The sequence below is a fragment of the Triturus cristatus genome, chromosome 2_1, assembly GCF_964204655.1.
Source record: "Triturus cristatus chromosome 2_1, aTriCri1.1, whole genome shotgun sequence".
In the NCBI taxonomy this organism is placed as follows: domain Eukaryota; kingdom Metazoa; phylum Chordata; class Amphibia; order Caudata; family Salamandridae; genus Triturus; species Triturus cristatus.
This window is the reverse complement of record NC_140581.1, coordinates 652,585,049-652,611,793: the sequence shown is the minus strand read 5'-3', so window position 1 is coordinate 652,611,793 and position 26,745 is coordinate 652,585,049.

Sequence of the window (26,745 nt, the reverse complement as noted above, 5' to 3'; positions counted from 1 at the left end):
TATTTTGCCCCCAGGGGCCATATCCCGGGGGCATAACATAAAAAAAAGGGTGGGGGGTCTCAATCCCCCCACACTGCCCCTGGGCCCGCCACCCCCCTGGGCTCCAAGATTGAATATGCGGGGGGGCTCATGGCCCCCCCGCAGTCCCGGGGACCGCCACCCCTGGGGCTTCATTATAGATGGGTGGGGGGGCTCAAAGGCCCCCCACGCCCTGGGGACCGCCACCCCCCGGGGCTCTATGTCAATGTATGCAGGGGGCTCATGGCCCCCCTGCAGCCCCGGGGACCACCACCCGCCGGGGCTTGTTTTTTTTAAATAAAAAAACCCTGTGTGGGGGGGCTCGAGCCCCCCCACACGCACCGGGGACCGCCACCTCCCTGGGGACTAATTATTTAACATAGGGGGTCCGTTACGGACCCCCAAGCCCCGGGGACCACCACCCCAGGGCTTTAAATTAAGTGGGAGGGCCCCCCTCCTGGAGCCAATGATGGCCCTGGGGACCGCCATCCCCCAGGGCCGGCTCGTGCAGTGTCCCCGGGACACTGCTGTTTGCAATGGCAGGGCGGGAGCCTCGTGGCTCCCACCCTGCCTTTGCAAACTGCTTTGCTTCATTGAAGCGAGAGCAGGAAAACCTGCTCTCGCTTCAATGAAACAAAGCAGATTGCTTTTCCACATGGGGAGCAGCATGTTAGCTGCTCCCCATGTGGAAAAGCAATGCCGGCTCCCGCAGGAAGCGGGAGCCGGCTGGGACCGTGGGGGGATTGGGACCCCCCACGGTCCCCAACAAGGTGGCCAGGCCCTGGGGGATGGGGTCCCCAGGGCCAAAAGGGGCCACAGGAGGGGGCAAGGCAGCCCCCCTCTTAAATAGAAAAATTAAAAAAACAAAGGGCCATGCCCCGGGAGATGGGGTCACCGGGGCAAATTAGGGCCTCGGGAAGGGGGCCACGCGGCCCCCTTCCCGATTTTTGTTTTAAACATAAAAATAAAAATAATGGGGGCAGGCCCTGGGGGATGGGGTCCCCAGGGCCAAGAAATCAGAAAAAGAAGGGGGGCTACACAGCCCCCCTTCTAAAAGAATAAATTAAAATAATAGGACGGATCGGCCCGGAGGCCACGCCCCCTCCTTGTACCACTCTGCAAACGCGCCCCCTGGAGCGTTTGCAGAGGGGGATCAAATTCCCCCTGAATACTGGGGGTCCCTGGGGGCCAACTAGCCCACCAGGAACCTCCCGTATGTGCCAGGGGGCTGCGTCGCAGAGAGGTGTAATGAGGCCACGCCCCTTTTTACACCTCTCTGCAAGGCAGCTCCCTGCCGCTTACTGGAGGTACCTGGTGGGCTAGTTGGCCACCAGGGGACCTCAGGATTCAAAGGGACTTAATCTCCCAACTTAAAACGCGCCACAGGGTGCGTTTGCACAGTGGTGAAGGTAGGGGGCGGGGCCTGAGGTGATACTGTGAAAACACTCCCTGTGGCGCGTTTTAAGTTGGGGAATTCATTCCTCTTCAATCCAGAGGTCCCCTAGGGGCCAACTAGCCCACCAGGTACCTACAGTAAGCGCCACGGAGCTGCGTTGCAGAGTGTTGTAAAAAGGGGTGTGGCCTCTGAACACCTCTCTGCAATGCAGCTCCCTGGCGCATACTGGAGGTACCTGGTGGGCTAGTTTCCCCCCAGGGGACCTCAGGATTGAAGAGGAATTAATTCCCCAACTTAAAACGCACCACAGGGCGTGTTTGCACACGTCACCTCAGGCCCTGCACCCTTCTTCACCATTGTACAAATATTGCTTTAAAATCAGCCGAACTACGAATTCCGATTTACTCACCTGTTATCTGGAGAGAACCCAGGGCTGCATCTTTTAGCCCAGCACTGACTCTGAAAAGTAATTTTAAGCATACTTATCAGTAACTTGTATTTCCTTCCATAGGAATCCATTGTGTGATGTCATTTGAGATGTCATCAGTGATGTCACTGACCATGTCATGAATGATGTAATATGTGACATCATCAGCAGTGGATTGCGGGCGAAATTTAGTTAGTACAACTAACTATATTGGAGGAATTTCAATGGTTTTGTTCGAATGAAATGTCCAGCTAACTATAACACCCCTAAAACCTATTGTTTTTTCAGTGAATTTCTAAGGTTTTTAAAATGCTAATTCCTAACTATATCAGGCCTGAAACCTATGTTTTTTTTCAGTGAATATATATATATATATATATATATATATATATATATATATATATATATATATATATATATATGTATATATATATATATATATATATTACCTACTGGCAGTCACCATAGGTAGTTATAGTTAGGACCTTGTTTTTTTGTTTTTCCAATACCTTTGGCGCCGGTTGATGAATCTTCACGAAAGTTTCAAAACATATGGCCCGCTCCGGTCAGCTCCTATGCTGGAAGTTTCGGGGTGATTCTCCAAGCGGGGGCCAAGAATAAAGGGGGGTCCCAAAACGTGTTTTTTCCATGTTATTTCCCATAGGAAACTCTAGACACAACTACAGCCCGAACTGCTCAACGGAATTACACCAAATTTGGCAAAAATGTAGCCCTTGGTTCAGAAAGAGACCTTTTTGTTAAATGGTGTAAATCCATTCGGTAGTTGCAGAGAAAATAAAAAAATAAAAGTTTCGATATTTAGAGGTGCGGTGGAGCCGCGCACCCTCCCGATCACGAGCTTTATTCTAATTGGCTGTCAACACTCCAAATTTCGAAGTGTTGGCAGCCATTTTGTGACTCGGTAGATGTGAGTCAGAAGAAAACAGGGAAACTAAGGTGAAAAAAAAAGAAAAGGGGTAGGATAGAAACACCCTGACCCCCCAGGCTTGCTCAGGGGGTCCCAGAATGACCCTCAGGGCCAAAAAAAGCATTTTTTTTTTTAAAACAGTGGAATGCACGCTGGGTGCGTGGATCCAGATGACATTTTTTTAAAAATGAAGCGAGGGCTTTCTTGCTTTGTTATTTTTAAACCCCTGTGTGGGCCAGGTCCCGGGGGGATTTGGGAAATATAAAGTGGGGTCCCGTGGGGGGCCCCCGCAGCCCAGGGGACTGCCACCTCCCCAGGGCTCTATTTTTTAAATTTAAAAAAAATGTGTGGGGGGCTTGACCACCCACATGCCCCAGGGGCCACCACCTCCCCTGGGCACTAACTGTTAAAATGTGGGGGTCCATTTTGGACCCCCGAGCCCTGGGGACCACCACCTCCCCGGGGCTTTACAAAAGTGGTGGGGGGGGCCATGGGGCCCCCCTCCTGGAGCATTCGATGGCCCTGGGGACCACCACCCCCTAGGGCCGGCTCCTGCAGTGTCCCGGGGTGCCCACCCCGGGACACTGCTGTTTGCTATGGTAGGGCGAAAGCACATCTCCCGCCCTACCGTAGCAAACTCTGGTTTGGATTTTGGAAGAGAGAGCAGGGAAACCTGCTCTCTCTTCCAAAATCCAAATCAGAATTGCTTTTCCACACGGGAGCTGCATGTCAGCAGCTCCCCATGTGGAAAAGCAATACCGGCTCTCGCAGGACGCAGGGAGCCGGCGGGACCATCGAAGTGTATAGGCCCCGGGGGATGGGGTCCCCGGGGCGAATATAAATTAGTAGTAGAAACCGGGGTTTTTTTGCCCAAAAATTTGGAGTCGCGACCCTAGCGCGGTGCTTACTGCGGCCCCTGGTGTGAATGCGAGAGGTGCGCAGCTCCCAGCGTGGCCCCCTGGTGTGAACGCAAGGGGTGCGCGGCTCCCAGCACGGCCCCCTGGTGTGAATGCAAGGGGTGCGTGGCTCCCAGCGCAGCCCCTGGTGTGAACGCGAGGGGTGTGCGACTCTTAGTGGTGCGCGACTGCCAGCAAAAAAAAATAATTTTTTTTAATTATAAACCTAGGTTATATGTTTGGATCTTGGGTGGCTCTTAAAAGAGCCCTTGTGTTTAATGGGAGAATTTGGTAGCTACATGTAAGTGCAGATGCAGAGTCTAAATTTGTTAAGAAGGACTCTGTTTCCCTCATCTGTGAAATGTACACTGTTACGATGTGTCCAGGGCCAGTCATTTCCCGCACATTTCTGTGGCATCTCCACTCCACTCCATTGCGTGTCAAGGCACTGGTTCGGTGATACGCACACCAGTACCTGCTATATCTTTGTGTCACTTTGCCGTCACAGTAGTATAATGGAGATATGCACTCCTGGCGTATCTTCATAGCTGACACTTGCAGATGAAATTAGGACTGTCTAAAAGAGAGATTCATATGATAAAGTGACATTGTGACTTTAGAGATCTAGCCCTTGTTACGAACTGCTTATGGTCATATTTCATGTGAATGTGACTTAAGTTCTTTAATATCATTTGAGATTTAAACTGCCTATGTTTCATTGGGGTTAAATATACTTTTTAGCAGTTACTTCATACCAGTCCCGTTACGCAAGCAGAAAGGGAATACAATAAGAGCTATAATCCAAAAACACATATCTAAGAATATGTACTGTATGGTTCTTGCATGTATAGTGAAATGTGGAAAATTATCAATTTGCCAATGAGTATACGATATGAATGTTAATTATTTGTCTTACTTGGTTAACTATATAGTTGAAGGCGATATCCCACTATTTTTGACATCCACTGTTCGGTTTGTATGCTGCGGAGATACGCACTCCATTGCGTGTTTCGGTGACGCGCACAACGGTATAAATCATAAGGCAAGCAGATAGAGATATTTCCATCAACTGATTACAACTGTCCACAACTTGCCGCTTAGCACGCATTATTTCTGTGCTCTTTCTATGCAACGTTAGTGAGTAAAGGATGCTGCACTGACTCTGTCACCCTCAGCTAGGCAATGTTTACAACCTGTAAGCTTGTTGGGGGCTGTTAATTACATTTCTGGGGCACCAGTGCTTCATGTAATCATGTGGGTTCCTTGTACATTGATTAGACTTGCACATTTATAATCTTCTAGTTACATTTGGGGTGCTGGTTAAGCATCGTGGCAACTCACCTATAGCTCATCTAACCTTGGATTGCGCATAACTAGTGTCACGTCAGTATTTTACATAATTCTTTTACCTCCGTTCCACAATGGCGGCTGCCAGCATGTTACATCCAACGCCATTCTTGAATGAAATGGGGGAACCAACCATTCCATGGGAAGATTGGGAGAAAGTATTTGAATATTATCTAGTGACAATAGGAGGGGAAAAGTTATTTGCTTTCAGGAAACAGCACATATTACTACACAACTTGGGTTCAAGTGGGAGGAAGATTTTTGAGTCACTACCGGAGCCTGAGGTAGAGGAAGAGGATAAAGATGCGTATGAAACAACGTTGTCTAAACTGCGAAGTCACTTCGGGGACAAAATTAATATAGTCTTGGAAAGACACAAATTCTTCAGTCGGGTGCAGGGCAAGCAAGAAAATGTATCCACTTACATTGCAGTCCTTAGAGGTTTGAGCAGACTTTGTGCTTTCAATGATCTCAATGACTCACTCATCAGAGATCAATTGGTACGCTGTACAAACAGCAAAGAAATACAAAGGAAATTATTGGAGAAACAACCAGATCTTCTGGAAGCAGTTAAAATTGCGAAATCCATTGAACACACGGCAGTCTGTATGAAAGAAATAAATTCAACTGAGAATAACGAGAGAATATCAGAAATAGCTAATCTGGAGGAGGAATCCGAAGTATACAAGATCAAAAATGAACCACTAAAAAGGAATGACAAGTGGCGTAGCCAAACGATGGACGCGGAGAGTGGAAAATTGAAATGCTATCGTTTTGGTAGCAGCAATCACTGGGCAAATGATCTCAACTGTTAGGCCAGACATGCCTGGTGTAGGAAATGCAACAAGAAGGGGCATCTTGCCAGGGTTTGTGGATGCTTTCCAAAGAAAGGGGGGGTGAGCCAAGACCTCAACGCCAACGCAGGTCAAGAAAATTGTGTTACAGGTCAAGGAAGAACCTGGTCAAGTGCAGCAGGGGTATCCTGTATGCGAGGTGTCTGTTGATGGGAAAAGCGTTAAAATGTTTGCTGATTCATGCTCGCCATTCACCCTGGTGAACTTCGCGGATTTCCAAGCTGTGTTAGAAAAAGGGCAAGACAAGCTGGACGAAGCGGATATTGCTCCTAGCGGCTATAACAGGGATCCTATACCTATGAAAGGAATGTTTAAAGCGCTGATTTCCATTAAAGGACGTCGTACAGTAGGAAAGGTTTATGTAGTGGAGAATGGGTCAAATCTACTGGGATGGCAACATCAAAGAGAACTAGGAATCAAATTAGACCCTAACAATCCGGAACAGGTGTTGGTAGTAAATCCTCTAGGTCAGAGCGGAAACGTTCCAAGTGAGTTTCCAGAGGTGTTTTCAGAGACCTTCGGATTGCTCAAGGACTTTCAGCACAAAATTCAGTTGAAACATAATGCTACACCGGTGGTACACAAGACTAGACCAATTCCACATCTTATGTGGGAACCACTGAGAAAGGAGTTAGACAGGCTGGAGAAACTTAACATCATCCAACCTGTGGCATGTTCTGAATGGGTCGCCTCGATTGTCATTGCCAAGAAGGGTCAAGGTCAGGACATTCGTATGTGCATTGATCTACGGGATCTAAATAACAACATATTGGTGGAGAGGCATCCCTTACCCCGCATCCATGAGATGTTGAGCACCATGGGGGAGGCTAGATGCTTTAGTGTTCTGGATCTCTCCATGGCATACCATCAAGTGGAGTTACATCCAGACTCAAAAGAGCTCACGGACTTCACCACACCCATGGGCACCTTCATGTTCTGTCGTATGCCGTTTGGTTTGGCCTCAGCGGCAGGGGTCTTTCAAAAGATTATGCAACAGATTTTAAAAGGGGTGCCGAAAACGCTTTGTTTCCAAGACGATGTCCTAGTGTATGGGGCCAGCGTGGAAGAACATGACAATATTTTAAGACAATTCCTGTCCAGGTTCAGAGATGCAGGACTTACACTGAAGAGAGAGAAATGTCAGTTTGGCGTGGAGTCGATGGAATACTTGGGACATTGTATTTCCAAGGGTGGTTTCAAACCTAAACATTGCCTAGTGGAGGCGGTAAGAGACGCGCCTGCGCCCACGAACAAGGATGAACTTAAATCATTTTTAGGATTGGCAGAATACATGGCAAAGTATGTAGACCACTTTGCGGATCTGACTGCCAACCTGAGGGACCTCACAAAAAACAACACGCAATTCCAATGGGCAGAGGAACACGAAACCTCATTTCAGAGAGTGAAGAAAGGCATACTATCAGCTCCATTTTTGTGTAATTTTGAACACATCCGCAGAACCTTTCTTACTACGGACGCTAGTGGGAAAGGATTAGGAGCAACGCTCTCACAAGTTATAGAAGGCAAGGAGAGAATCGTCGCATTTGCTTCAAGATATCTTACCAAAGCTGAAAAGAACTATTCGGTGGTGGAAAGGGAAGCATTGGCTTGTTTTTGGGGAGTGAAACACTTCAAATTTTTTCTGTGGGGCATTCAATTTGGTTTATGCACTGATCATAAGTCCCTGATTTTCATGTTCAACCCGAAGAATAACTCTTATAATACTCCCCGCATAGCTAGGTGGCTGCTGGGTTTAGAGGGGTTTTGTTTCACAATTAGATATGTCCTGGGTATCCAAAATTCGGCAGCTAACTTCTTATCTAGAAGCCCCATTGACAAAGAGGAGCAATTTGAGACTCCTGAGTACCCGGTATTACAGCTTAGTTTAGATACCATCACCACACAGGAATGGCTAGAGTACATGAACGCAGATGCAAAAATGACACAGATCATTGACCACACAGTAAAGGGCTGGCCTAATTCTTCCGATCAGATTGATGCAGAATTAAAACCATTCTGGGAGGTACGTCTGGAGCGGAACGTGGATCAAGGTATCCTGTTCAGGAATGACAAAATAGTTCCACCAGAGACTATGAGGGGCAGGATAATTGATCTGGTACATGAGGGCCATTTGGGCAGAAGTTTAACGAAGGCAAGGTTACGGGAAAGATATTGGTTCCCCAAGATGGACTCGTTAGTGGAGGCTAAGGTTAAAAATTGTGTCACATGTGCTAACAGTGACAAGTCTAGAATGACCAGGAAGCCACCCTTGTCCCCTGTAACTGTACCGGATAAACCATGGGAGAAGGTGGCATTAGACATCATTGGTCCTCTAAACTTCAGGGGGGTGGGGAAACAGTTTGCACTGGTTCTGGTGGATTTCCACTCCCACTGGACGGTGGTCAAAATGGTCCATCAGATAACGACCACATCTGTAATTCAGTTTCTGAAGGACACGTTTGCACAAGAGGGCATACCGTCCTCAATGGTAACGGATAATGGGGTCCAATTCATGTCCCATGCCATGACAGACTTCTTGGTTAAGCTTAACATAGCACACTTGAGAACAGCGCTATATTGTCCCAGGGCAAATGGGTTAGTCGAAAGAATGAACTGCATGGTTAAAGGGTGCATACAATTGGCGGTGGCAAACAGGATACCCACAGAACAGGCGTTACAGGAAATGTTGTGGGCGTATCACATCACTCCTAATTCGGTCACTGGAGTTTCTCCTTTCTCAGCGCTGAGAGGGAGGAAACCAGGTATCAAATTCTTCCCGTATTGGTTAGGAGGGGGGTCCCACATCACAATGGACATGCACGCTTTTAGAGACAAAATTGATGCACATCAAAGTAGGTACAAGGCTCAATATGACACCAAACATGGGACCAAAGCTCCACAGTGGAAGGTGGGAGACTGGGTATGTGTTAGGGTGCCAAGGAGGTGCGAGGGTGAAACCAAGTTTTCAAGACCAATGCGCATCAAGGATGTAAGAAACAACACAGCCATATTAGATAATGACCAAATGTGGAGCATGGACAGGTTAGTGAAACTGCAAAGCCCACACTGCCAACCTAATGACCAAGCAGATATGCCACAGAACGTTGACATCGAGGGGTTACATGTCACACGAAGAACATACAGAGCTCCAAGGTGGCACAAAGACTTTATTAAGTATAAGTAGAGAATTTAGTTAAGTAACTATTGTTTGTATTTGTTCATTTACATTAAGGGGGAAGATGTGTTACGATGTGTTTTCCTATGCAAAGATGTGTTACGATGTGTTTTCCTATGCATGCCATGTTAATACCAGCTGACCTATAGTTGGTACATTCCGACCACCCCTACAGTAAATGGTTTGTTCCAAGTCCCTGAAGGGGACATTAGAATGTTGGTGACAGAGAGTATTGATGGAGAGAGGAGCGAGGAATAAAGGATTCTACACTCACCTTCATAGTGTTTCACTTCATTATATCATACACCATCTCTCCTCTAGATGCCATCCATATTAAAACGCAGATTGTTGTTGTATATGGACCCATACTATGGTCTCTGAGATAAGCAGAAACAGCTTTATTGACATTTTTTCTAGCTTTCTTAATGTGTGGACAAAATTGATTGGACCAGTTTCATTTCTGTCTTTGGCATATGTTAGAGTAAATAAAGGCAGTTTGGGGGAAAAGTAACATCAATTCTGTAAAGGTGTCCTTCATTAGCATTTCCAGACCTACCCCAGTCAATGTGCCTCAGTCATTGCCACCACAGTGCACAATCATGAGGTCAGGGGCTTGGAGATGTAAAAAGGTTTTAACCAAAGGCATCAATTGGTGCCACTTTAATCCTCTTTGTCCAATGCATTTAATGTCCACATTTTGCAAAGCTAGATCTTTGTTAATACCTCTGAGTTCAGCATATCTTTTGCACCAGAAAACATAGCTGTGTCCCACAATCCACACTCTAAGCATCTTGAAGGGAAGTCTGGATGCACTGAAAAGATGTCTGTAGGTGAAGTAGGCAGTTGGTAGAATAAGAGGTATCTAAAATGGTGGATAAGATGCAGTTTTAAAAAAAGAAGAGAAATGATTGGCTGTTTAAGATTATTATAGAGTGAAAAATAGGGTGCATGTTTCTGTGTTTAAAAAGCATGTTTCTTATTGGTTAATAAATAATGTTTGAAAGGTACATTAAATAGGATAAGCTGATATTTTGGAAAGTCAAGCACACTTGCTGTTTGAATTTGCAACATTGTGTGCTGAACTTGTGATCTGTGAGTTCAGTTGAGTGTTCTATGAACTGTTACTATGGAAACAGGCATTAAGCAGAATGGGGGTAGGGTTGGAACCTATGTGTGGCATTAAAATGTTTATATGTTATAAGTATTAAAGTAATATGTTATTGCAGTAAGATTTCCCAAGTCACTACTATGGTTAGAAGTGGTGTGTTATTAAAAAGAAATGCTAAAATTATTTGTAATATAGTTTTGAAGTCTCGTATGGATCTGCGGTTCCGCCGCTTACGGTGCACGGTCCAGGCGCGACTCCAGAAAATTCCAGAAGCAATTTCGGTTCAGCTAGAGAGGTCAGTTGTCAAGGGTTGATATATGTAACCAATAGAAATGTGTTTGAATTTGAATTAACCTGGGAAGCAATGTGATTTGATATTTACATGTATATGTGTTGAGAATGAGAGGGAAACTTTGCCATTTTTTGGTTTTGCTAAGAGCAGTGCACTATATTCATTGTCTGCATAAGAAAATCTTTTGTGTGATTCTGATACTTCATAATCTACAAAGCAATTTGAAAGGTGAGTTATCAATTTGTGAGGTGTACTATGTGGTGCCTTTGTTTTTAAACATAAAAAAGAAATTATAAAAATTGAAGTTTGAGATATATTTTGGTATGAATAAATATTTATTGCAGTTTTTTGTAATGTATTTAAATGTTGTTTAATATACATTTTGTATAGTATTATGCGTGTTTTGGGATAGGGATTGCTGATTATGATAGATTGCTTTAATGTGTGGATATGTACATTAGTAGTATACTGCATAACTTTAGGTGTTGATTTCATATTGGAAATGTATATGTAGAGTTAAGGAATTAGTGATGAGACTAGTTTTTATAAGTCTCTAAAGAGGTACAGTTAAAATATGCGACATCATTTTTGGTGTTTGGTTTCAATTTGAAGTTTGTTCTGTGAATTTATGTGGTGTAGATAGTGTTGTGGTAGAGAGATACTCATTTATGTTTTTCAGTGATATGGTGAGACTTATAGCAGAGAAATGTGAATGGTTTCTGTTTTGTAATTGAATAGGTGTAATATTAAAAGTAGTTGGAGAAAGATAAAGTATCAGTAGAGATTTATGCAGTACTTTGATGCTATAAGGAGTGTGCTTGCAGAGCAGGTATTGCCCACTTATTACTGAGACACTCCTCCAATCAACCATCGAGTACCATACACTTATTCATTGAGTGCACTAATACCTGAGTACTTATAAATTCTCTATGCACTCTGTTTGCTGCACTGTAATTATTCCAATTAATAGTCATGTACTTATAGAATGCTCTGGCCAGTAACACTATTACAGGTATGTTATTCTGTGAACTATGCATGCACGTGTCTAACCAGCTACATACTATTGATACACTCTTGTAAATACCCAGTTATTACTCATGCAAATTAGAAATGTCTCTGTCAGTGCCTTGTAATTCTTCAATTACCCATCCTCCTTATCTATCTATCCTATCACGGCAGCAATACCTAAGCACTTATAAATTCACCATGCACTGTGTTTGCAGCACTGTAATTATTCCAGTTACTAGTCATGTAATTATGGAATGGCGTAGACAGTAACACTACTACAGCTTAGATATTTTGTGCACTATGCATGCAGACCTCTAACCAGCTACATACTATTGATACGCTCCTGTAAATACCCAGTTAATATCCAGTCACTGTACATGCACTTGTACAATGACTCAGGTATTAAGATACACAGTGCTTCACTCAAATGTGCACAATCTATGCGGTCCCATAAAACCCTGTGGACTACTGATTCACTCCTGCAAAAACTCCAAGTAGTAGCCATGCAAGTCAGCAATCACACTGTCATTCTCTGTCTACTCCTGCAATCATCCTGACAGAACCATGTTCTTATGTAACCACTGTGGTGAAACACAAGCAATTTTAAACTCACCCTGCAGTCAACTACCAGCACTCTAACTATCCAGTCACTGTCCATGCACTTGTACAATGACTCAGGCATTAAGATACGCAGTGCTACCTTCAAATGTCCACAACCTATGTGGTTTCCTAACCCCCTGCAGACTACTGATTCACTCCTGCCAAAATCCAGGTAGTAGACATGCAACTCAGCAATCACACTGTCACTCTCTGTCCACTCCTGCAATCATCCTGACAGAAACCTGACCGTATCTTATCTCTGTGCCGAAACGCAAGCACTAGTAAACTCACTCTGCTGTGAACTACCAGCACTCTGCCTACCCAGTCACTGGCCATGAACGTGTACAATGACTCAAGCATTAACATATGCAGTGCTACAGTCAAATGTGCACAATGTATGCAGCCCCGTAACTACCTGCAGACTACTGATTCACTTCCACAAAAATCCAGGTAGTAGCCATGCAAGTCAGCAATTACACTGTCACTCTCTGTTTACTCCTGCAATCATCCTGACAGAACCATGTCCTGATCTAATCACTGTGCTGAAACACAAGCACTTTTAAACTCACCCTGCTGTCAACTACCAGCACTCTAGCTATCCAGTCACTGTCCATGCACGTGTACAATGACTCAGGTATTAAGATACACAGTGCTACTGTCAAATGTCCGCAACCTATGCAGTTTCCTAACCCCCTGCAGACTACTGATTCCCTCCTGCCAAAATCCAGGTAGAGACATGCAAGTCAGCAATCACACTGTCACTCTCTGTCCACTCCTGCAATCATCCTGACAGAAACATGTCCTTATCTAATCACTGTGCTGAAACACAAGCGATTTTAAACTCACACTGCTGTCAACTACCAGCACTTTAACAAGCCAGTCACTGACCATGCACTTGTACAATGACCCAGGCATTAGGATATGCAGTGCTACAGTCAAATGTGCACAATGTATTTAGTCCCCTAACCCCCTGCAGACTACTGATTCACTCCTGTAAAAATCCAGGTAGTAGCCATGGAAATCAGCAATCACACTGTCACTCTCTGTCTATTCCTGCAATCATCCTGACGGAACCATGTCCACATCTAATCACTGTGCTGAAACACAAGCACTTTTAAACTCACCCAGCTGTCAACTACCAGCACTCTAACTATCCAGTCAGTGTCCATGCACTTGTACAATGAGTTAGTCATTAAGACTCGCAGTGCTACAGTCAAATGTGCACAACCTATGCGGTCCCATAACCACCTGCACACTAATGATTCACTCCTGCCAAAATCCAGGTGGTAGGCATGTAGTTCAACAATCAAACTGTCACTCCCTGTCCACTCCTGCAATCATCCTGACAGAACCCTGTCCTTATCTAATCTCTTCTGTGTCGAAACACAAGCACTTATAAACTCACTCTGATGTAAACTACCAGCACTCTACCTACCCAGTCACTGACCATGCACTTGTACAATGACTCAGACATTAAGAAACGCAGTGCTACAGTCAAATGTGCACAATGTATGCGGTCCACTAACCCCCTGCAGACTACTGATTCACTCCTGCAAAAATCCAGGCAGTAGCCATGTAAGTCAGCAATCACACTGTCACTCTCTGTCCACTCCTGCAATCATCCTGACAGAAACCTGTCCTTATCTAATCTCTGTGCTGAAACACAAGCACTTATAAACTCACCCTGCTGTCAACTACCAGCACTCTAAATCCCCAGTCACTGTCCATGCACGTGTACAATGCCTCAGGCATTACGAGACGCAGTGCTACAGTCAAATGTCCACAATCTATGTGGTCCCCTAACTCCCTGCAGACTACTGATTCACTCATGCCAAAATCCTGGTTGTAGCTATGTAGTTCAGCAATCACACTGTCACTGCCGGTCTACTCCTGCAATCATCCTGACAGAACCATGTCCTTATCTAATCACTGCACGAAAACCCAAGCATTTATAAATTCAACATTCTCTTTCGTTGCAGTACTGTAATGATCCAGTCAGTATCCATGTACTTAGATAATGAACCAGGTACTAATACATCTAGTATTACAATCATCTACCCACTATTGATGCGGTTCTGTAAATACATAAACACTACTTATTCAGTCCTACAATTATCCAGTTAGTATCTGTGTTGCAGTAAATGGATTGTGATTTTAAAACAAAGTGTTGAAATGGTTTTGATATACAACGTGTTTCTTTAGTAATACAATAGTATATTTTATAAATGTATTTTAATAATGTCATATATATATATTTTTACAAGTATTGTTGATCATCATTAAAAAAACTTACCATGACTAGAATAACACAAAAGAGGAAACAACAAAAAAAGGAGTATTATTTGAAAAAAAACAACAGCAAGAATTAGATGAAGTACAACATGTGGGAAAAAAGAAAAAGTCTTGCGGTAGGAGAACAAAATAATTTAATAAAAAACTTTCTAAGGCTACGATCAGTATGCACATTGTGGAAAGTAGATAGAATGCCTCAACAACAAAAAAGAATAAGAAGAAAAAAAATGAAAATAATGGAAAATCACATTCTAAAGAAACAATCCATGGTAAAAGGAGAAAGAATCAGTATAAAGAAATTAGAAAGAGAATGTTTTACAATAGAGTTGTCTTTAATTTGTGGAAAAATGTGAAGAAATATAAAAGAAGATCAGCATTTTATAAAAAGAAGAAACAGATTGAAACTATTGTTGAGAAGGCTTTTGAATTAAAAAGGAAATTATTTATTTTAGTTTTAAACAGAATTCGATCACTAGATAAGCCAATACATTTTATGAAGGCCAAAAGTAAGAAAAGTGTAATTAACAGAACTAACTTTTGTGATATTTTGTTGGGTGAATGGACACACAGTTCAAGTTCAGAGCCTTTTTTTAATGAAGAGAGTTATTTTCAAACCAATACATTATTGCTAGCAGTTGAAACCAGTGGTTGTGCTTATGAGGTTAGAAATGGTTGTCCAATTGAAAAAGAGAAGATGGATCCCAGAAATGTAGAAGGAGTGATAGCTGATGAAGTTCTAGGGAGACATACAAAAGCACCAGTGTATACTTGGCATTGTGGTAGTATTTGCAGTATACAACAGGAATCGCATGAACGCTGCAATTGTACTTTCTTTCGCTACCACTGCCTTACCTCGCCAGATGACACTACCGTGAGGGGAACGGATTCCAGCAACAGGGTCTCTTGCTCCAGCCGTGCGGGAAACGGCACCGGGCACTGAAGGGACTACATCCCCCAGAGTTCCCAGTGAGGCGCCATCCATTTGCATCATCTAGGGGCGCCGGAGGTCTTTAAAACCAACAGGGACCTCACGCAGCGCGGGACGCATGAACGCTGCAATTGTACTTTCTTTCGCTACCACTGCCTTTCCTCGCCAGATGACACTACCGTGAGGGGAACGGATTCCAGCAACAGGGTCTCTTGCTCCAGCCGTGCGGGAAACGGCACCGGGCACTGAAGGGACTACATCCCCCAGAGTTCCCAGTGAGGCGCCATCCATTTGCATCATCTAGGGGCGCCGGAGGTCTTTAAAACCAACAGGGACCTCACGCAGCGCGGGACGCATGAACGCTGCAATTGTACTTTCTTTCGCTACCACTGCCTTACCTCGCCAGATGACACTACCGTGAGGGGAACGGATTCCAGCAACAGGGTCTCTCGCTCCAGCCGTGCGGGAAACGGCACCGGGCACTGAAGGGACTACATCCCCCAGAGTTCCCAGTGAGGCGCCATCCATTTGCATCATCTAGGGGCGCCGGAGGTCTTTAAAACCAACAGGGACCTCACGCAGCGCGGGACGCGCGCGGGCAGCGCCCGGGCGAAGCCCGGGCCAAGGGCGGGCCCGTCCTTGCCCGTCACTGCCTGGACCTGACTGGACTGGGCCATCCCTCTGACACTTCTAAGCGCTCACCACCAGGAAGGTAGATTTGCACTGTATTTCGTCATTTGTGATATGAGTAGTAGTTTGTATTGCATACGTATGATTTGAGGTTGCTGATCCCTTAGGCTGATAACGTGAAAAGCTGTATTGAGACGTAACACCTGGATTATCATCACACCATATCACCAACACTGCCCTGGGACTGTATCCTGTCATAGGGGTGTATACAGTGCCTGATGGCAGGCAAGGGGAAGCGTTTGGGAGGGGGAGGGTCTGTGTCTGGCACTATGGATCATTTCATTACGAGAGCGGTCTCGGTTCTAGAACAGGAACTAGCTATTACCGAGCGCCGGTTATCTGCCGAGCTAAGTCAAGCTAGACGTTCCTCTTTAGGCTTACTTGCCCTAGCAAAATCCCCTAAGAACCCTGTATTGCAGGGTGCGGAAGTTATTGGGCAACAGCGGGACCTAGCAGTTAGCTCCATCACAATAGCCGATCAGAATGATACAAATGACACAAATGATCCCCCGAGAGAGGCTCCCCTTACAGCCACTAGTGCTCTGATTCACTCCCAATCTGCTTCTAGTCATCCACAGACAAGAGCCCAAAAAAAGGGTAGTAACAGTGCAGCATGTAAGAGGAAGAGAATAGGGCTATCACAGGGCGGGAGATTGGCAAAGCATACTAATATAACGACTGGCCCACCAGCGAAGTCTGGTTTGGTTCAGTCTGTCGATATCACTATTGGTGATGACACTGACAATAGACATCAGGATCAGCCCCAACATAATGACCTGATCCCCCAGATCGAACAAATAGTCCGTTCCCTGTTATCACCACTTTTGGATAGGGTAAAGGTGGTTTCGGACAAAGTAGATCGTCTTGAGCAAACTATTTTAGATAATTTTTGCTCATTAAAAAATGTTATTAATTTAGCCACCAAGGACTGTGTTAATCCCATTAAGGTGACCCATACCATTCCTGCCCTGCAACTTTCTTCCCCCAATACTGTCATACCCCCTATAGTCGACTCTGGGACAGTTCCACCCAGAACCTCGATAGCAGACAACACTAGCACCCAGGGTAGTACTCAGGATAGGGATCGCTCAAAGGACTTACCCGGAACCAAATTGGATAGCAGGTCTTCACACAAAGGTTCAAACATAGTCTATGGAGACAGGATAACTAAACCCTCTAAATCCTCGAATGTCTGCATTCATTTACCTCCTGAATCTATTCCCTATGTTGCTGTCTTATCCGGCGTTCCGGAATTGAAGAGCGACACAGAGGAATCTTATCAACAACTTAAAAATAAAGTCATCTTCTGGCTCAATCAAAAGAGACCTATCCCGAACTTTGTGGACGGGAAAATTCTCTTTGCCAGAAGAGTTAGTTGGGTTGGTCCCAGACCAAAAAATGTCCAAGGGGATTGTATTATCATTAATTTTAGGGATACCCGAGTGGTGCGCATCATCTGTGACCATCCACTTAGTTGGGACAGGTCAGAAATAAGGGTCCATGATTTAAGGCACTTCTATAATCCTTACTTTAACACCCCCGAAAGCCTTGTCCAATCCCAGGATAGGACCGGATCCAACCCAAACTTTGTAATGCTTCCCACTCAGAGTATCGATAACACATACCACCTGGAAGCATCAGCCTGACCGGGCCTGGAGGGGCCTTTCCTTAATCTGTCACCCTCTGTTGATAACCCACCAACTAGATCTGAGGGAAAGGGTGTAGATGTCTGTGTGTCGCACGATTTATCCGACAGAAAAAACACCTGTAAAATTTTAAGTTGGAATGGAGAAGTGTGGCTCACTGGTTAGAGTAGGCAGGCCTGGAAGCAGAGGTCAGCCCGGGACCAGGGTTCAATTCCTGGCTCGGCTGGGTCTTGAGTCCATAAATTGTCCATGGACTCGATAATTCTCGCCCCAGTGCATACTTGATTCATGGGTTCACACTCTGCGACTCTGGGCAATAGCTTGCTTAATCTCCACAATGGCCCCTCGCGGCGGGATGCCTGGCTTTCACCTTGTGGATGCCCTGCTGGGTTATCTCACAGGGGAATACCAGGACGGGTTCCCTAAGCAAGCGCTTAGAGACCAGTTGGTGATTTGCGCTATATAAATATCTGTACATTTACATTTACATTTACAATGTTGCCGGCACCAGACTTAAAAGCCAGGATGATTTATGGATTGGTTATGTTGTGTCCCACGATATTATCGCCCTACAGGAAACTTGGGACACATCAAATAATCTTTCTTTGGACGGGTTTGTTCATTTCTATATCCCAGCAACACCTAGCTTGGCGGGGAGGGCTAAGGGGGGCCTTGCCTTGCTCGTTTCTTTGAACGTGAAAGGATCCGCCAAACAGGTTGATTCTGGCTCCCAACATTGTTTAGTAGTAGAATTAGTGGTGGCAAACTCTCCTTCTCTACTCTTGATAAATTTTTATAATTCTAAAGACAGTGTCAGTCCAAATTACCATCTAGAATCTGTGGGGGAGGTTCTGGATAAATATAGAGCTCTACACAATAGTTTCGAGGTAATTTTAATGGGCGATTTTAATATCCATCCTTGCAGTCTAGGTTGCATTTTGGATGACGAGGAGGGTTCTCCCTATGCTTCACCCACACATTTCGAACATACTAAATCAGGTGAGGCTTTGGAGAGCCTATTGGCTACCTCAGATCTCTCTGAACCTGGTTACTGCACGGTGGGGCAGAGACCGTTTACCTTTAAAGGCCCGGATTCAGGGTCAGTCATCGATTACATTTTTGTTTCCTCTTTGCTTCTTGTTTTGATTTTAAACTACAGGGTGGAGGACTCCGCATTCAGTGACCACAACCCAGTGATAGTAGAGGCCGCTTCGGATGGGTTATTGGCATTTAAAGAGCCTAGTATCTTGGGACCTAGAGCCCTGATAGTAAAAGACCAGGGCAGGAGGGTAAAATGGGCTCAGGTGTCCCCGATCTCTTTTTGTCAAGATGTCCTGGCTAAAGTTGAACCGGAGATGGACATATGCCTAGACTATGCCAACTCCAACTCTAGCATTGTTGAGGCTTTTGCCATCATTTGTCAACACATAAATGCGGCCCTCCTGACCAAACCCAAGTCAGGATGTGCCATAGGGAAAAAATGGTTCAACACCAATTGTATTAAGGCCCATTCTGCTCTTTTGAAGGCAATAAAAGGCAAACCAAGAAACAGACCTCTAATTACTTCTTTGCGGAAACAGTATAAATTAGCCATCAAAGCACGTAAAAACGAGATCCAGGAAGAAGCCTGGAACAATTTGCTGTTACCGGACACCTTGCGGGATAGTTCCAAATTCTGGGGACTGATAAATCACCCCTTTTTTTCCGATAGTGGGAATCAGACCTTAGAATGTAGCATACCTGATGAACAGTGGTTAGCCCACTTCGGAAAAATTTATAGTTCTGCCTCGCATGGGAATTCAGAGGAGCTGTCAGCCCTAAATCGGGTTGGTCTTGTCTCGGCCTTCAGGGTGGAGGAGGTGGAAAAAGCCATCCAAGAGACATCGAAGAGTAAGGCACCAGGCCCTGACGGCGTCCCGGCTGACCTATATAGGTCCGCACCTAAACTATGGGCCAAATTATTAACTAATGTTTTTAATGTTGCAAGACACAAGTATATCCCTGAGTCCTGGGCGACATCCATTATTATACCAATTTTTAAAAAAGGCCAGAGGGATGATCCGGCATGTTATAGGCCGATCTCCCTAATTGACTCTGCTGTCAAAATTTTAGGCAGAGTCATCTTGGGCAGACTGAACACATGGTTGGCAGGTAACAGTATATTATGTGACGCCCAATATGGTTTTAGGGCTAACAGGAGCACGCAGGATCAATGCTTGAATCTCCACTTACTTATTTGCAAATACACTATCGCAAAGGAGGGGTCGTTGTACATGGCCTTTATGGACCTCTCCTCAGCTTTCGACCTAGTCAATAGGTCGAAACTGTGGAGTATTCTTTTGGACAATGGAGTTGATCCCCCTCTGGTTGGTTTTTTGGCGGATCTCCATCGTGATTTATCAGCCTCGGTGAGAGTCACCCAGGGGGGAAGGTGTACCAGCCGCTTCAAGTCAGAGCGAGGTGTAAGGCAGGGATGCATTTTGGCACCCCTCCTTTTCACGCTTTACATCAATGCCCTGGACCCCGCCCTGGCAAATGCTGCGGTGGATGTACCACGGGTAGGAGACACCAAGATCCCAGTTCTCCTTTACGCGGACGACGCCGTTCTTTTGGCGCGTACAGGAGTGGCCCTTGACAGACTATTGGCCTCTTTCGGAGACTTTATGACATCGTTAGACCTGAAAGTTAATACCCAAAAATCACAGGTCATGATCACGGGCCAGGCTAGTAGGAAAAAGAAATCTAAATCCTTCTTTTGTCTAAGCCACGAGGTCAAAAGGGTCCCAATTTTCACCTATTTAGGGGTCATTTTTGACGAGAAGGGAACGTGGGGTCCTCAACACAACCTTAAAGGCAACGCAATGGCAAGATCTGTGGCAGCTATACTTGGCTTTGCCAAACGGCTGGGTAGTCGCCCCCTGGAGGCCATCTTGAAAGTCTATAAAGCTAAAACCCTGGCATTGGCCACCTATGGCTCCGCCATATGGGGCTATTCCAGAAATGACACCATCCAGAGGGTGGAAAACAAGTTTTTAAGATCCTTGTTGTCCATTCCTCAGTCCACACCTACTTTTACAATACATTCAGAATTGGGCTTGGGGTATGTTGTCGACCTAATTAAAATGGCACCTGTCATATGTTGGCTTAAAACCTGGCTTAATCAAGATATTCCTTTAACACATTTAATACTAAAGGATTGTCTAGCCTTGGAAAGAGCCCACACAATTGCATGGCTAGTATACGTCAAAAAGATGTTGAGTTCAGTGGGACGTTCAGTGCTCTTCAATTCCCCTGAAGGCATCAACAAGCAGGACATTAAGGGGATTAAGACCGCATTAATGACAAGATTAATGGTCGAGAGGGAGGACACTGAATTAAATAAGCCGGTAGTGAGAAGGGACTATGGGCTAATTACTGTTCCGGGCCTTGAACCCTACCTGGCTTTTGTCACAAGCCCACTTCACAGGTCTCTCTTGATTAAATTTCGTTTAAACTTGATACCGTATGTGCTAGGTTTTTATCCCACGTGGGCAACCCCGGATAATGCGCCCCCATGTGACTGCGATAATTTTTCTAGCCAAGACACATTACATTTCATCATGTTTTGTGAACATTTTGTACATATCAGGAGAAAATACCTGTTACCCTTACTTAAAGAGGCTGGCCATGTTCAGGTTCGGCCAGCGCTCTTGTCCCTGCAACTCCTGCCTAATATCACCATTGCCTTTTACGTAGCAAACTTTTTAGTCGCTGCTGTGCGCATTAGTAAGAAGCGTGCCAGAGAGCGGCACACTATCAACACAACGGTTGTGGCTGTGATGGGCGGCGGCCCATAATTATGGACTATTTCATCCCTGCTAGTCTTTTAGACAGAAACTGTATCCTCTAATTCTATTTATTCATTTTAACTTAAGAACTGAATCGATGTAATAGGTTCTCTTCGTATTTTTAAATTTTTAAATTTTGATTATGTTTCTTAAATACCAGATTTGTAATTGATGTACTTTTGCTCTGTATTTCTCGTACTGTGATTTTATGTGTGTTTTGCCTCTTTTTATGATCTTTTATTGATCGAATAAAAGTATTTGACTGACTGACTGACTAACAGGAATCTATTGATATTTTAGGGAATGTTTTACGAGTCTATAGTAAAAAAAGTGTTTAACAAAAGATTAATATGTTGCAAGGACTAGATCCTTGCAGAGTGACAAAAAATACTGGTTTGCAAGGTCATTCTCTGGCTTGTCTTTCTAGGAAAGTATGTCAAAGTGTTTTTCATCATTTTAGAATGTTAGCAGTACATCATTCTCAAATGCGGAAGTTAGTCAGAAGATTGTATTACGCAAAAAGTCCAGCAAGATTTTTAAATGAATTAAACAGTGCGCTTGTGCATGGGTCAGTATCAGATGTAAAAAAAGTTTGTGATGAAATAGAGTTTTGTTACTTTGGTCCTGAAGAAGAGAGTAGACAAAGTGAGACATTGATAGAAATAGGCATTGAAGAAAACGTGGAAAAAATTAGTACACAGAATTTGAAGAAGAAATTACAAAGTTTACGGTAATTTTGTGTGAAAGGCCAAATTATACTTGTATTTGTTGTCGACAAACTCACTATAAGAATCAGACTAGGACTGTTGATCTGTATTTAAAAAGTGAAAGAGAAAATAATGTTAAGTGGAAGGAATTTGCAACTTATTTGTTGGTAGAGGATTGCTTTGATTTGGGTACTGATCAGCGTATTTGTAAATATTGTTATAACAAATTAGACGATAATAAAATGCCTGCTAGAGCTGTCCATAATAATATTGAGTTGGTAACTATTCCTCCAGAACAGATAGATTTAAACACGTATGAGTCTATTCTGATTCAATGTGTGCACCCATTTTAGGCTATTGTTCGTATGGAGCCTAAAACAGATAACTTGCTTCCTACAGATTTACAGAGGATTAAAAGTTAGAGTTGTATATTTACCTCTAGATTTAATGAACAATATTGAAACTATTGGTGTAGAGAATGTAGAAAGTGAACCACTAGATATTCTAGTTAATGGTGTTCCTACTGAGAGTAAGAAAATCTGTCAGAAATTAGTGGATGTCAGGAAAGTGCAAATGGCAACATTTTATCTTATAAAAAACAATGATTACTACAAAAAGATGTATGTGGAAGAAGAATAAATACATTTAGGAGATGATAGTGAAATGTCAAGTGGTCAAATTGAGAAAGTAGACATGTCCAAAAGTGAAGACATTTATGAACATTATAGTGTACATCCCCTTCATTCAAAAGAAGTGATGGGGAATACTATTGAATTATTCCAAATGAAGAAAGCGAAGGGGACTCCATGAGTGTTTGGGAAAAAAGTGTGGAAGCTCATTGTTTTCCGCAGCTGTTCCCAACTGGAAAAGGTGGACGATATGACAAACGATCTGTACAGATTCCTTCATCAGAATATCAGACATCAAGATTGTATGCAGAAGATGCAAGATTTCGACAATGTATCCCATATATATTTCATCTTTTGTTTGAGAGTGACTTGTCTGGACTTTCATATGCAGTCAACCACATATTAAAAACAGGAATACATCTTCAAAATGTTTCTGCAAAGTAATTTATGGATAAAGTACATCAGAGAGACGATCATTTAGAATCTCAACTAACTAATTTGATGGTATGTCAGCATGGTACTAATGAGTATTTGTATCATCATCATGGAGAACTTAAATGCATGCTAAGGAACTTAGGAACTCCTACGTGGTTTGTTACCCTAAACTGTGCTGAATACGCTTGGGATGATTTACTTGAATTTCTTCGAGAGGCAAATTCAAATATTAAAAATATTGAACACAAGACACCTGGAGAATTGTGTTCTTTGGATCCTGTAAATGTATGCCGATATTTCTATCATAGATTTGAAGCTATGATGTCTTTTGTCTGCAATAAAAAGACTCCTCCTCTTGGAGAGGATATTGATTTATTTTGGAGAAAGGAGTATCAAGCTAGAGGTGCTCCTCATATACATATGCTTTTATGGATCAAGGATGCACCCAAAGTAGGAACTGATTTGGATGACACTGTTTTATCTTTAATTGAAGATTATGTCACATGTGCTATACCAAAAAGAACAGAAGAAAACATCTTAAGACAACAAGTGTTACGATTCCAAAGTCATCGATGTGGCAAATACTGTCGACGGAAATACAAATCAAAGGAAAAGTTTTATACCAAATGTTGTTTTGGATTTCCACTTCCAGTAATATCCAAAGGAAGAGTACACAGTTTCATGTCAGCAGTGAGACATACCAGCACTAGAAAATCACCCACAAATACTTACAATTTGAAAAGAAGTGAAGAATCAAAGTATATCAATGATTATAATCCAGTTATTCTATCGATGTGAAATGCTAATATGGATATCCAGTATGTTGCGGATAATTCCATTGCTCTTGCTCGGTATGTAACAACATACATAATAAAATCAGAAAAGACGGAGTTGAAAGAAATGTGGAAAGAAATTTCTCACGTGAAGAGTCTTAGTAAGAAATTGTACAGTTTTAGTTTGAAGATGTTATCCCATCGAGAGATTGGAGCATACGAATGCTCGGATCGGTTGTCGTCTGCAAGTTTATATTCAAAGTCAAGAGCAATCATTTGGGTGAGTCTAGGTCTTGCTGCAACGCGAAATCGAGTACTTAAATCTATACAAGAAATCGAATATTTAGCAGTAAATGAACTGGAAAGTACTGATATTGTCAAAACAAACATGTTGGATACATGCTATCCAAATAGAAGTCGTCATCTTGAAAATATATGTCTCTATGAAGTGCTGCAATTTTACAGTTTAAAGAGAAATACTACAGAAAACATGAATGAAGGAAAATATGCAGTGATTAGTTCAGAAGGTAGTTTGGTGAAACACAGTAAATCAAATCTGATTAATCATAGGAAACTGAGTTGTGACACTCCTGATAAAAGAGAATTTTACTATTTAGCTCTTATGCAACTGTTCAAACCTTGGCGTATGGAATAGGAATTACTTGGAGATTTTCAGTGCTATGAAGATTCTTTCAATGCATGTAAAGATAGCATTGAATGCACAGTTTTTGCAAATTATCTCAAAATGTTGAATGAAGAAATTGATCAAGAAGCTACTATTGCAGCTGAGATTGCTAGAGACAGTTCTCAAGACAGTCAAAGTTCTGCTGCTCTGAGTCAGGATCAACTAGGGCAACCAATTCTTGAAAATGAAGTAGTAATTGCCATGATTGAAGTGGCAACAGCAATGGATCAAGCTCAAGAAGATATTATGGACTCAGGAAACTTGGAAGAACAACTAAATATTGAACAGAAAGAAATATATCAGCATGTGAGAGATCGACCATGGTTTTCTTCATGAAAAGAAAGAATGCACATGCACATCATTTCAACCAATCCGGATGTATGTCAGTGGTCAAGCTGGTACAGGAAAACATTTCTTAATTAAAGTTTTGACCAGTTATCTATGAAAAACAACTGACTCACATTTGTCTTGTGTTGGAACTGCTCCAACTGGGTTGGCAGCACACAACATTAAAGGAATTACATTACATTGTTTACTAATGCCACCTGTAGAACATGAAAATAAATTGGAATATCACAAGCTATCTGGAGAAGCTTGTCATGAAGTTTCAAGAGTGCTAAAGAAAATGAAACTTCTGATTATTAATGAGGTGAGCATGGTCTCAAACTTAATGCTTGCCTTTGTGCATTTAAGAATGCAGCAAATTCTAAAAACAGAATACGATGTCTTATTTGGAGGAAAACATGTGATAGTTTTTGGTGATCTACTGCAACTTACTCTTGTAAAAGGGCACCCAGTATGTAAAACACTTGTGCATGAAGACACCAGAAAGTCTTTGGGAAGTGTTGGAAACGTTAACATTTGGTCATATTTTGAACACAAAGAACTCATTAAAAAATATGTGACAGGCAAATGATGTTGATTATGGAACCATTCTTCAAGATATAAGAATTGGAGTATTGACAGAACATGGCAAACAAGCTTTGCAAAGTCGGCTACTTACCAACTTGTTTCCAAATGAAAATATAGTTCCTGCAAAAATATACAAAAAAACTGCAAACAAATAAATCTATAATCTGCCTAATGCCAACACTGCAAGAGTGTTCTACATTCAATGAAGAACTTTTAAAGCTGGAAAATGAACAAATAATAAAAACGGAAGCCATTGATAAAATTGAGCATGAAGGAATTACTATTATTTTGATGGAAAAATTAAAAACAAAATTGGATTCTTTAGAAAAATCTATATCTAAAACTGCTGGTTTAGAAAAGAATTTATATGTATGTGTAAACTGTCGGGTTATTTTACGACATAATTTGGATGTGGAAAAAGGTTTAGTAAATGGAGCAATGGGATAAGTTGTTGATTGTGTTAATTATAAAAAAAAGATGGAATTGAATGTTTGAAAATCTAAGTTGATCACATTGAAGAAGTAAAACAAATTGCTTGTTGTTCTGCTTGTTTTTTGCTTGTTAAAGATTTGTATGTTCGTAGAAAACAGTTTCCTCTTTCTTTGGCATATGCGGTGACTATTCATAAATCTCAAGGTTTAAGTGTAGACAGTGCTTTGGTAAACATTGGAAGTACCGTATTTAAAGAGGCTATGGCATATGTTGCTTTGTCTCGAGTCAGAACTTTATCTGGATTGCATTTGATTGATTTTGATGAGAGAAAGATTAGTGCAGATGCAAATTGTGTAAGAGAGTATAATCGGTTAAGAAGAATGTATGCTCCCAATTTAGGTGAATATCCTGTATATGAAAAGCGTGTAGTAGGTCGAAAAAGGAGATATGCGAATATCTGTACTGAAGTTAAAGAGAAGAAATAAAATCCAGATAATGATGAGATTCCATGCAAAAAGAAAAAGGACACTATTGAAGAGATTGACGGATATCAGTTAGAAAATAGTTCAGGTATCAACTGCTATGCTAATGTAGTGGTAAATGTTATATTTGGAGAATCATGAAAAAAGGTTTAGTTCCTTGTTGCATTCTATTTTTGAAAAATTGAGAACTGATAAAAGTAAAATCCAAAGTGTTTCTGATATTTGAAATCTTATGGATATATGTTCTGGTTCTACACA